Source organism: Vulpes lagopus, chromosome 7, assembly GCF_018345385.1.
Source record: "Vulpes lagopus strain Blue_001 chromosome 7, ASM1834538v1, whole genome shotgun sequence".
Classification (NCBI taxonomy): Eukaryota; Metazoa; Chordata; class Mammalia; order Carnivora; family Canidae; genus Vulpes; species Vulpes lagopus.
In genome coordinates this window covers 117,915,592-117,929,362 of record NC_054830.1, presented here as the reverse complement: position 1 = coordinate 117,929,362, position 13,771 = coordinate 117,915,592, and the positions used below count along the sequence as shown (strand labels likewise).

General features: G+C 40.4%; 1 protein-coding gene across 1 annotated transcript in view; it reads right to left on the bottom strand.

Annotated features, from left to right (window-relative positions):
• The window catches only part of ZNF608 (zinc finger protein 608), a 111,369-nt gene extending 110,564 nt beyond the window's left edge, over positions 1 to 805 (bottom strand). The window contains exon 1 of the mRNA XM_041762193.1: positions 470 to 805. The gene's annotated coding sequence lies outside the window, so the exon portion shown is untranslated. The remainder of the gene's footprint in view (positions 1 to 469) is intronic.
• Positions 806 to 13,771: the final 12,966 nt, after the last annotated feature.

Genomic DNA, 13,771 nt, shown 5'->3' with positions numbered 1-13,771 from the left:
ACATGTAATGGGTGACTATTCCCTTGTTTAATATTAAATTATTGGGCACTGGGATGTGGCCAGAGACACAAATCGGCTTGTTCTGCCTTTGCCCTCTTTTTCCTGGCTCGGTTTGGAAGAGGGTCTTGCCCAGCTAGGAGAGGAGAGGGAGGGGGCGAGGTGAGCTAGGGAATGGACACTGCAGATCAGGATATGTAACTGTGTCACTTTTATTCTCCTTGGGTTACAGCCCAAAAGGTAATTTACTCTAAGTTACCCCGAGTGCCCAGTCAAGCTTAATTTGTGTGAAGAAGTTACAAATGCTTCACCCTCCACTGAATAAAATTCACCCTTCTTGGGTTTGTTGTTCTCAATGCAAAAGCCAAACCCTGTAACTAGTTCCTCATTTCAATGCATAAAACTCGCACATTCCCCTGCATGAAGTCCCCGCTAAGTGCTATATAGAGACACACCACGCAACCGTACTTACGGTCTGTATTGGATCGAGTTGACCTTTTCCTTCTAACTGCATTGAGTGTGTTTGGTTGCAGCCGCTTTATTTTGGAAATTATAATCTCTTCAACAAATTTACTATTAAAGAAGATGGACCATCAAATGTCACAGACCGTCCTGTGTATTTTTTTTTATAAAAGCAAAAATCAAAATGAAAAAAAAAAAAAAAGAAGAGAAAAGAAAAGAAAAATCCCCCCGGTGCACACACACAAGCTTGTTCTGCAACATTGAAATCAGGACTGAAACACAACACACACACAGGGGGAGTGGAGCAAAAGGAGCTCTCAGCCTCTATACCTGAAAGGCACTTCTCTTTGTTCCCATTGCCCTTTCGCATCGGGCCAATCAGAGAGCAGCTTTTATGAAACTGGGCTCTCTGATTGGCTAGCTGCTTTCTCTTGGCTACTGTAGGGGGTTGAGATACACACACGTATAAAACACACTCGGAGAGCGGGTGGGGGTGCGGTGGGGGGTGGTGGTGGAGACAAAGCGTTTTATTTTCCAACCAGATTGGGGTTGAGGAACCTCCTGCAGTCAGAAGGGGGGGAAAAAAATGGTGCGCCCGTTTTCAATGACTCCATCATTCACAGAAAACACTTATTTATTAAAACAAATCTCAAACAGGCTGCGAGGAAAGGATGTCGGTAAATACAAGTTTGATTGTGTTATCTTGGGGGAAATAATGTATGTGATCGCTCGGTGGCAGAGGGAGGCCAAATGAGCCACCAGCGCGGAGCGAGGAGAAAACCGGAGGCTGGCGGGGTGGCTTCCCTTCCTTGTTGCAAGGGCTCGGCAGCGCGAACTCCCGAGACTGATTTTTCTGGACTGCAGCTTCTGGCTTTCAACCCTCCCCCCCACCACCACCACTTTGCCCTTCGTCCAATCCCTCCTCCCCCCCCCCCCCCCTTGTCTCTCTTTTTACTCGCTGATTAAATAAGAAAAATCGATCTGGGGGGAAAGGCGGTGGTGGGGATACAAGTAAACCTTTTGTTTCCAGCCTTCTGGTCTACAAGCACTCGAGTGTGAACGCTGGCAACCACTGAACCACCACTACGGGAACAGTTCTTCCCTGGAATTTGTAACAAATCTTTTCCACCTGGTCCAAGGCCGCTCAAAAAAAAAAAAAAAAAAAAATTAAAAAATTAAAAAAGAAAAAAGGTCCCAGCCAACCATATTAACACCTTGGGCCAGCCTCATTTTTTTTACACAATCGATTTGTGGGAGATAAATATACTAGAAAGATTAACCCGTTAAACAGTCCCAGTGTGCATTTTTAAACAGAAAGACGGTCAGAGGTCCCCTTTCCCCAAATCTTTAACCCTATCTTGGGGGAAGTGGGGTGTCAAAGTCCTCTGACGGTTGCACGGCTCAGTCCACCAAGACTACAGAAATATGTTAGAGTTTATTATAGGACGAATGCCAACAACCGACTTAATGGGACTCTGAGGTCACAGGATAAGAGGGGTTATATAAAATAACAAGTTCAGTATTGTACCGTAACAGCTAATATACTTAATGTATTTATATATATATTTATATATTAAGCCTTTAAAGCACTTTTATTTTTAATTTTTCACTTGTTACTCGCCATTACTTTTAGGAGCAACAGTGTGGAGATTTTAAAGTCAGGGTGTGATCTGAGTTTAATTGAAAGCATCATGATCCCAAGCATTAAAGATCCAGCACTACTGTAATTTCGGCATGACAACTGCAATGTGAGAATGTGTCTTCACTGAGTCAAATGGACATATAAAGTGGATTAGTGCTTGCCAAAGACAGCTTATGATGTAAATATTCAGTGATGACTTTGTGGGTCAATAAAAATATTTATGTCACATGTTTTAAGTAATGTCTTTTGACTCATGTTTGCGCTTTCAATATATTTAGTTCTTAAGAAAAAAAAAAACTCCAATTAGTTGTTTCACTACCCACGATGAACTCAGTTTGATGCTGCAAATAGTAATAAACAGCAGTTTCCACCCTTTCCTGAGGTCTATAAACTAGAGAAATGCAGTCTAGAATAGTCCTTATAACTCCCTAAGTAGATCTGTATTCAAATCAACACTGTACATCAACAAATAAAATGGGGCAAATTAGCCACCTGATATCCACTTACCCTCCATTTTCACTTTGATATTTGTTTTATATCGTTGAATGTACAGATGTTACAATTTTTTTTTTACGTGCCCTTGATAATAACACAGCATCATATGGGTGATTTAAAAAAAACAAAAACAAAAAAAGCTTTTCTTCTTCTGTTGGAAGAGTGGTTCCTCCAACCTCAGGTCACTCTTGGGCCCCTCCAGGGTCCCCAGGGTATCTACTCCATTTCAGCTTTTGGAAGACCATGGCTACCCCATATATTATATCGCCTTTTTAAAAACGATCACCGGCTCTTATAACTGGACTTCAAGAAGCGCAGAAAATAAGATCTGAAGTCGGTAAAGTTGGAAAGGGTACAAGCACCCTTCCAACACACTCCCTTGGTAAAAAAGTAAATCACACGGCCTGCAGCATAGATTTGAGGATAGCTAAAACCAAAGCTCAGGCTTCCTATACATAATCTGATCTAACCCTACCATTAACACCTAACCCTAAAATTTAAAGACTTTTTTGTTAAGCAAGCCCACCTACCAAAGATTGAGGCTTACACCAAACTCAGTCAATAGATTTAACCCAAACCAGTTTCCTGCCATTCCATCATCTCCAACACCCCATTGGCGCCCCACCCCCCATCGTCTGCCCTCCACATTCTTCCCCAAGATTTGAATAAGCCGGAGTTGTTATGCTGGCTTTGCGTGTGTTTGTTTTGTTTTGTTTGACAAAGGAGGCAATCAAGAGACATCAGAGGGCTATCAGCTAATTGATGAGTGAAACTAAGATAATTAACTACCAGCTTTAGAAAATCAGAGCTACTCCCCTTACAAAATTGGGAAGTTCTCGGTCTGGGAACAGAAAATGTTATCTTTGTCTCTTACAGGATCACAGGAACACGGGAGTCCCCCTACTAATATCCAGGCGCACAAACTCGATGATACTGGCACACTATTGTATAGTACGTGCACTTTGTGACTTAACAGTTTAGTGCGTGTCTCCCCGGGGATGTGGTAGACGGGAAGAGCGGGCCGGAAACAAGTCTAGAAGGAATGGTAGGGGTGGAAGCCTCCGAGAGGATAGTGTAAGAGAGGCTGTTAAAGAGGGTTATCCTTCTCCGATCACTACCAACAGCCCTGCCCCAGGACATTCTGCACTGATTGCAAGGTGATCAGAAGGTCCTGGCACAGGACTTTGCTACTTAATTTTAAGGGCAAAAGAGCTCAAAGTGGAGGAGGCCAGAGGCTTCAAGCAGTAACACAGAAAAAGACAATAGCCTGTCTTTGGTACCTCTTTTTCCTCTGAATTGCAGTATATTATTAGGGATCAGAAACAAATTCTTGAGCTGCGTTTATTTGGAAGGGGGTACATACCTGGTCCCAGCTCTTCTAAACCTCGGCCAACATGGACCCTTGAGACTTACTCAGGAACGAGTGGAAAAAGTGGAAAGCAAGGATGTAAAAAAATAAGACCTACCTGGAAATGGGCTTAATTTATGGGAAAAGGAACTTCATTTAGGCATAATGAGAAACCTTGTAGCTGCCCAAGAAGATTGTGGAGAAAGATTCTTATCGATTTGAGGTTGTTTATGAACAGACCTGCCTCAAGGCAGCGGGCAGGTGACCTGCCCTGGTTTCTAGGGAATGTAGAGTTGGTGATTTGAACACCCACACAAACACTAGAAGGTCTTCACTCTTTTTACCTGTGGGTAACATCCTCACTTGCCACTCGCAAAAGATCTTTTAGAGAATACTTTCTCCGCCTTTTCGTAAATGCTTACTAAATCCAATTCAAGTTTCTGTGGAGCATTCTTAACAACATCCATCTCTAGACAACTGTCACCAAAAAGAAATGAGTTAAATTGGTTAAATATTTGACATTATTGCAATATCCAGAAATATTGCCGGACCTAAATAAAGTGACAAGAAGCAGACGTCCGTGGGAGAGGACCAGACTGGTACAGAGAAGCATTTCAGGTCCTTTCCTGGGGGCAAGGGTGGAGGCTGGGGTGGGATTTACATCGAAAAAGACACTGGTGGGATCACCCTGCCCTGGAAGACCTGGGGGCCTTGTGATAACACATTTCCTGAATATGGACATTGACAACATATTGTGTAACGACACAGCTGTGTAAACTTTTCAGGTCACTTCTATACGCTGTTAGCTCACCTTCCATTTCAAATCCTGGGAGTACAACAGAGGGACTCTCTGTTAGGAGAGAGATGAATGGCTGTCTTCACAAATCTTTCTAACAGTTTTGTTAACAATCGAAATGACATAAAGCAAAATTTCCATAGCTCTGATTTAAGACCACAATGAAGTTTGATCGGAAAGAAACACAAAGTCTAAAGAAGATGCTTCCCTCTAGATGTGTATCTATGTCCCCATTCCTCTTTCTCCCAGTCCTCAAACTCAAAAGAAAAAAGACAGCAAATCCTGTCCCTTGAAAGCCGTGCAGCCCTAGAGAAACTAGCAAATATTGCAAAAACAGTGCATTCTTCTAAAGGAAAACATTTGTACACTGCTCACATTGAGAGAACTGCAATGTAGGTCAGTGTTAAGTGTCTGAAATCTTACCTCCGCTTGGCGCAGGCCCTTGCGGCGTGGTGCACGCTACTATATCTGAACGGGTGCCCAAGCAAGGTCTGCGGATCAGTTAGCAAAGTACGGCAATTTACCTCGCATGTAATGAAGCCATTTCTGGAAAAGGATTTTTCTTTTATGCCAGTGGAGACCGGGTACATAAAGAAGATCAAAACACAAGCTACAGTTTTCTAAAACTACTTATTGGAGATTGCTGTTGCTGGTTTTATTACAATATGTATTTTACAGATTTAGGTAATAGCCCTGATTTTTCAAATCGACCTCTGTTTAGACACGTTTCACTTTGGGCTGTTTCTTGTCTGCAAAATTACAGTCATTTGCACGTTATTACAGTGAGTAGGAGACAGATTGTATTTAGCGTTGGGTGGGGGAAGGGTTATTATGGGAAGTGTTCTGCTACGGTCAGCACATAATTTCAGCCTGAAGAAAATTGCTTCTGAATGGCTGGTCTGTTAGCTAGCCAAGGAATGGTCACTGGGAGAGCCTGAAAAATACTTCTGCTTAATCTGCATTATAGAATTATTCTCATTTCCAGAAAGATGGTCTGTGGAAAGAATGATGGTTACACTAAATGTAAAAACTTGTAGGTGAAATGTTGTCACCGGTCTGTTTGACTCGAAAACAACAACTGCAACAGAAGACCAAGCAGGAAAGGGCCAAAGGGGAGCAAGATACAGCCAGTGCCTTCTGCTCCCATCCTTTTTCCTTGCTTCGCTCTCAGCCATCCCTCCTGCCATTTTTTTTTAAATCTCTACGATTTAATGACAGTGGGTTTTTAATATATGTGTAAAATTTTCTGAGAGTAATACAAAACACACTGGCAAATGCATCACCACATTTCACACATACAGGACTCCAAGAAAAAAAAAAAAAGTTCCCAGTGCAGCTTCTTCTTGGAAACAGTAACACAATCCCCTTAATTGTGAACGTATTTCATGGAACTCTTGGCGCTAGAATTTAAAGATGTCTCCACACTTTACAAACTACATTCCATTTGTGCATATTTCACAGAGCTGACGGATGCACACAGCAGAGAGGCCTATCAGGAATAGTACCCCCCCCCCCCGTCTGATTTTAATTTAAATCCGACCTTTAGGAATCTCCTAAGAAGTCTTAATATATGTGGTTAGGGAAGACAAAAAAAAAAAATCCGGAGATTCAAGTTGAGTTTCAAGAAAAATAAAAGAGTACCATTATATTCGGCTCCTTTGGCTGCTGAGTATCACTTTTGTTGTGAACAACTGTGCCTCTTTTGTTTTCAAAACAAGCTTTCCTAAAGGATGAATCACTACAATCGTTTGGAGACTATGCAATAAACAACAGAAAGGCAGAAAGTTGTTTGCTACTTCCTTCAGCACAGCTCGGCCCCCATCCTCGCGGCCCTGCGGAGCCTGCAGTCCCCCAGCCAATCATCATTATGGAAATGTGTTTCTCAGCCTCCTGATTGGCTGAGTCCTGGGCCAGTATGTTGGGGTTTCCACAGCTCCACGTACACTGCGTGCTAGCCTGCTCCGTGGACCCTCTTCCAAAAATATTGTAATCACTTTCTCTTTTCCCTACCCCCCCCCCCCCCCCGCTCTGGTCCTTTCTTTTCTTTCCTTCTGCTTCTTTCTTTTAAGATTCTTCATATCGTCCAGGGAATCACCTTTGATTTTTTTTCAAACACCTTTAAAACGTAATGAGCATACTGGAGAACTGCTAGGAATAGTATTTAAGGCCTAGGACACTTATTCTGACCATATTTTAATGTTTTCTATTTCTTTGGGTTCTTATGGCATTTCCTTGGATTCTAGAGGAATCCCACAAGATTTCAATGAACACGTTGTTCTGGCATATTCTTTCATTTTTATAGTCTTAGCATTATCTGTCCTGACTAGAATTGTCTCTGAGATTTGTACAGTCTGAAACCTTACATTAAAACATGGTTAATTGAGTACTGAAAAGTAGTCATGTCAGACTATTTTTAGGAGCAAAGGAGACAATGTATTTTTTCTTCATAGCTAAGATGCTGCACCTTCTCTATAATTTTAAAGTCTTTCATAATTTTTCAGTGTTATCTCCAAAGACCCACAAATGTCTTAGGGATGCACAATTCTTTCAAACTTAGAAGAGGTTTGTAATTCAAAAACCTCTGAGTAATAATGAGAAATATGCATGTGACTTACCATGTTCCAGAAACTCTTCTTAATTTTTCATACATATTAGTTCATTTAATCTATGTTCATAGCAGTCTCATGAGGCAGGTACTGTTATCATCAGATGAGATGATATGCAGAAAAGATAAGTGACATTTTCATGTATCACAGCCAAATCTTGGTGGAGCCATAATTAAATGTAGAAAGCCTACCCTGAATCTGAATACTTAGCCATTGTTCTAGACTGCCACAAAAACATGGGTCCAGACAACTATTTCACCCACTTTGTTGAGCATGGAGACATCAGCAGGTGGCCCATGACTTCTCTTCGTAAAAGAATAATGAATTTCTATCATGGATAAATTTAAAAAAAAAAAAAAAAAAGGATCCCTGGGTGGCGCAGCGGTTTGGCGCCTGCCTTTGGCCCGGGGCGCGGTCCTGGAGACCCGGGATCGAGTCCCGCGTCGGGCTCCCGGTGCATGGAGCCTGCTCCTCCCTCTGCCTCTCTGTCTCTGTGACTATCATGGATAAATTTAAAAAAAAAAAAAAAAAAAAAAAGAATAATGAATTTAACTGTTTTTCAGTCAAAGAAAAGCCATTGTGGTTATTTATTTTTTAATTTTTATTATTATTTTTAACCAGAGATCACTATTATGCCATGCAGCATACATGGCATCTAGGACTCAACATTTATTTTTTAAATATCAATTTCTGGGATCCCTGGGTGGCGCAGCGGTTTGGCGCCTGCCTTTGGCCCAGGGCGCGATTCTGGAGACCCGGGATCGAATCCCACGTCGGGCTCCTAGTGCATGGAGCCTGCTTCTCCCTCTGCCTGTGTCTCTGCCTCTCTCTCTCTCTCTGTGACTATCATAAATAAATAAAAATTTAAAAAATAAATAAATATCAATTTCTTACTATTACTCAACTGAAACATTTTAAACAAACAAACAAAAAAAAGTGTTACCATAATGAGTCGCAGAGTGAGGTTAAAAAATGACATAAGACTGGTCATTACTACAATTGCTGGTATATACATTGAGATCATAATACTATTCTTTATGTAACAGACACATATATTTGGACATGTCTATATTAAAAATCAAAAGGAAAACAAGCTACATGGGGGAGAAGGAAGAAGCTATTCAGTAACAGTTTATCCCTTGGCTTTGGAATATTTCTGGCATTAATCCAGTAGGGTAAAATTGTCTCAAATGACATTGCTGAGTATACAAACAACAGATTATACTCGCTTCCTACCATTTGTTTCCTCAGGTTTTTGTTTATTTGTTTGCTTGTTGTAGGTCCAATTCACTTGCTGGGCCATCTATGGAGAAGATCTGTAATGTTCTGTTTGTACATGTGCTTAGGAGACTCCGTTGAACACTTTATAACTTTTTTTTTTCTTAAAGATATTTATTTATTTATTCATGAGAGACAGAGAGAGGGGGGCGGGCAGAGACACAGGCAGAAGGAGAAGCAGGCTCCACGCAGGGAGCCCGACGGTGGGACTCAATCCCGGGTCCAGGATCACTCCCCGGGCCAAAGGCAGCACTAAACCGCTGAGCCACCCAGGCTGCCCACTTTATAACTTTCTTAAACTGTAGTTCAATCAAGAAGGAAAAAAATCAATCCCATATGGAAACATATTCAATAGAAATTAAGGAATGAAGACTCAATATTTCACTACAGGCATTTTATATGTTGTAAGAAAGGAAAAACGGTATTATTTCAATTTCTATAGCACCTCCTATCTTACTGAAAGAAATTGTTAAAGTGAAACCAACAGTTTACTCTTTTATTTTTATTTTTTTAAGATTTTATTTATTCATGAGAGATGCAGAGAGAAAGGCACAGACATAGGCAGAGGGAGAAGCAGGCTTCCCGTGGGGACCCCAATGCAGGACTCAATCCTAGGACCCCAGGATCATAACCTGAGCCAAAGACAGATGCACAACCACTGAGCCACCCAGGTGTCCCTAGTTTAACTCTTTAAATAAAAAGCAACATACAGTGAAAGACAGTAAATGATATAAGCAACATTGAACAGAATTAGACTAAATGATGAGAAAAACTGTTTAATCTTTTCAGAAAGACAATGATATTGAGATTAAAAAGCATTGAAGAAGATGAAATCATGGTAACAGTTCCTATTCTTAACAAACAGGATATAATTTTGTGAAATAATGAAATTATAACACAAGGAGTCACTGATAAAACTGTTATAGAAGAAAACGGATAAATCATTACATATAATGAGATTTAACTATCACTGCAAGAGAAATGATATGTAATTAGAAAAAGGAATAGAGTATAAAAAGAAAGCAATGTTTCTATCCATGGTCCCACATTACTGAAAGCCTCATGATAAAGTATCTCAGGGCCTATTAAAATCGTCCTCTCAAATCCAAGCATGTGTCCTATCAACCTTTCATTTTATTTAACAAACACCTGGACAGCCCCTTTATTTCACTCTGTGAATGGCACTGCACTGAGCATTTTACAAATACAAACTCATTTCCTGTGATTCAGTTTGAGATACTCATTCAAAAAACCTCGATTGTGTCATACAGGTTTACAGAAGATACAAAAAGGAATAAGACATCATCTCTCCTCTTAAGATGTTTCAAATTGTGTAGCCGAGATAAGACACTTGCCCAACTCCAAAGAGGATTTAGGAAAAAAAAGTACAAAATGGATTACTTTGGGAAAGAAGAAAAGCTAACTTTACCTAAGGAATCAGTACAGATGCATGGGAAGGAAGTTGGCCAAATCCTTATGCCACATTAGGATGGAAAGGGAGGAAGGTCATGCCAAGGCGAGGAACACAGTGCACATAGGCGTAGAGGCAAAAAAAAAAAAAAAAAATTAGGAGAGCAGTGGTAGGCCAGGTTAGCTAGATCCTTTGCTTCAGGAATGGTGTTTAGGCTAGAGGCTGAAGCCTTGCTGTAGACAGGGCCATTATGAACCTGTACAGAGGTGTTTTGGTGAGAGAACAATGGAAACTGACATCCAAGTCATGCTCTACTCACTGCCCTGGCTCTGTGCCGTGGCAGCCTAAGAAATGGCAGCCTTTTAGAACGTATAAACAGGTACTCTAGGCTGCAATGGATTGGAAACTGCCTCTGTCCTCTAGGAAGAAGAGTGAGTTTACCACAAGGCAATAGATGGCCTAACTCTAGAAGGACTCCAGAAAGCCCATGGATCTTTTATATATTAATTGACAGTCATATAAATATAAAGGATTGGTAGAAAAAAAATCCAAGAGGTAGTGAGTGAATTATATTACCCATGCCTGGCTAAGTTCTTGGAAAGTGCAAGGTCCAATACCGTTTTTTTAAAACTAATGAACTTAGAATGAACTTCTCTATGCAAGAATAGTAGAAAAGTTTCCCCAGAAACATAGGAGACGATAAAGGTTAACGAGGAGCTCAAGGTCTATTCAGGTAAGATTTCAGCCCACAAGTATCGTCAGTGGACAAAATGATAAACATGTAATCAGCCAGCTCTGAATTTAGAAACCATCAGCTTAGAAAGTACAAATTCTGTAAGAATATTCCACAGCCACATTAAAGAAACTAACCGGAGCAGGGAGGGTTCTTTATGAATGAAAAACTGTTGAAAGATAGGTCCTTATGAATGAAAACATGTCGACTGAAGCACAAGTTATGTCAACAAGAAGAACGTAAGGTCAAAAAATGGAATCTCTGGGGAACACCGACATCTAAGTTTGGAGAAGAAAATAGAACTGCGTGGATGATGAATGAGTATGAGTGAGCAGAGAGATTAAAACAAAAAACAAAAACCCACACACAAAAATCCAACTAGGTAAGGGATACCTCTGAGAAGAGCATGACCAACAATTCCAAGTATATCAGGGGAATCAGGTAAGTTTAAGATGAAAAGCCTCCACTGAGGGGTACCTGCTGGGTCAGTGGTTGAGCACCTGCCTTTGGCTCAGGTGGATCCTGGGGTCCTGGGATCAAGTCCTACATCAGGCTTCTCCAGGGAGCCTGCTCCTCCTTCTGCCTGTGTCTCTGCCTCTCTCTGTGTCTCTCATGAACAAGTAAATAAAATCTTAAAAAAAAAAAAAAGCCTCTACTGCTTCTTATTTGGGGGAATTACTCAGTGATCTTAGAAGCAGCAGAGTAAGTAAATTGGTAGCAAAAACCAATGACTTCATGGCTGAAATCGAGGGGACAGATGGACAGATTAAAAGAAGCCTGCTGTCTTGAGGAGTTTGCTGCTGAAAGGGACCAGAAAAGGAGAGTTTGAAGAAAGAGTCTGGGACTGGGAGACTTTCTCGTTGTCGTCATCGTTGTTGTTGTTTCATATATTTCCAGTCCAGGATGAGACAGCCTTTGACATACAACTTGAGAGAAAAGAGTCAGTAGAGAGAATAATTGAAATTTTAGAGGTTCACTGATGAACAAAGATCCTTGCTGAGGAAGGAAAGGACGGGAAGTAGACAGTTCAGTTTTGTCTCCAGCAAGACAATTCACCCAGGATCAAGTGAGCAAGGATTTCTAGCACAGGAAACCCGAAATGAGGGGATGAAGCAGAGGCCCTGGGAGCTGCTTCAACAATGCAGCTGCCCCTCACGTGCCCTCAAGTTCCACAAGGGCATCGGTGGAGCCCAGAATGGTCCAGTCCCAGCAGGCAGTGGCAGTGAAATAGCTAATATGAATAGACACTGAGATAATTAGAATTTTTTTTTTATTTGGACACCTAACAATCTTAATAATTCAAGATACCCAGTAACTTTTGGGAAGCTGATGAGTTAAGGGGAAAAGAAACTTCACTTGGGATATTATAACAGATTTGTCTTGTCAGAGTATAAAAAATTTAACATGTATTGTGCTAAATTAGTCTCTCCATTTTTAACAGGATTTCGCTGACAAAAATAAGAAGGGACTTTAGGGCTTCTCTTTACACTCCAACTTTAGATCCTACCGTCTAAGGTTCGAGAGGCTTCTGACAGCTACAGGCAAATCAAAAGTGACATTTGTCATTGATCCACATTTGAGGCACTTGCCTCAATGCAAAGTGACGGTGCTCACATTAAAATCTCGCCAGTTTATTTTATATTGCTCTTTTATTCATCCACTTATATATCATTTATGAAACACCAACTATATTCCAGACACCGTGCTAGACTTGATGACACAACAAAACAAAACAAAATACTTTATGGATTAATTCTTGAAAAGGGCCCATTTTTTCATTTTTTTTTCTTTAAAACAATTTTTTTTTAAAGATTTTATTTATTCATTCAGGAGAGGCAGAGGCACAGGCAGAGGGGGAAGCAGACTCCCTGGAGGGAGCCTAATGCGGGATTGGATCTCTAGACCCCGGGATCATGCCCTGTGCCGAAGGAAGATGCTCAACCACTGAGCCACCCAGGCATCCCTAATATTTTATTTTCAAAAAATGTTTTTAAGTTGGATGGTCTCTTAGGAATGAACATAATTCTATAAAATCATGAAGCTTTGCACTCCAGAAATAAGAAACTAATGAGTAGGACTCCCTGCATCCCTTAGTGAAGCATAGATCACTATCAGAAAACAGGGCACAGGATGTCCAGTTCCAGAACTGAGCTTGTCAAAACTTTGAGAACAACCAGGTCACAAACACAACACAAAACAAAACATGAGGCTGTTTTAAGAAGAAAACAAAACAAGCATAACCCGTAAACTCAGCAGCCAGCTCAGAAAATTTATTTAAATTTATTTAAATTCAATAGAATGGGGTGCGTCTCAATTGGTTGGGTGCTCAACTCGATTTCCTTTCAGGTCATGATCTCACGGTGGAGAAATTGAGCCCCATGTCAGGTTCCAACTCCGCAGGGAATCTGCTTGAAGATTCTCTTCCTCTGCCCCTCCCCCACTTGTGAGCACGCATACTCTCCCTCAAATAAATAAATCTTTAAACACAGATAAATAAATTCAAGAGAATGGTTCAGAAAGAACAAAGTTCCTAGAATGATAAATATCATTTTGAGGTGAATAGAATCAATGTATGTAATTAGAGATGATTACACAAATATACTAAACATCTCTCCCCAAACATTCAAAGACACTCTAATCGAAAAGAATATTTGGAGATGGCATATTATTCTCAAGAGGAATCAGAAGAGATTTATGGAAACCATGAAATATTATAGCTCTGGAAAAATATGATACAAAGAAAAAATGTAGGAACTGGATATGCATGTAGTATCTGAGAATAGTACTAAAACTATTAAATGAATTCACCATGGAAAAACAAGTTACCTAGGGTTTTTCATATCCTTAAATATATATTACATCTACTTTTTGATATGAAAAATTTGGCATATACTTACTGTCTGATTATTTTTTAAAACAACTTTATTTAGATATAGCTTATGTGCCATAAGATTTATCCATTTTGAGCATATAATTCAATGAATTTTAGTATATTTATAGAAT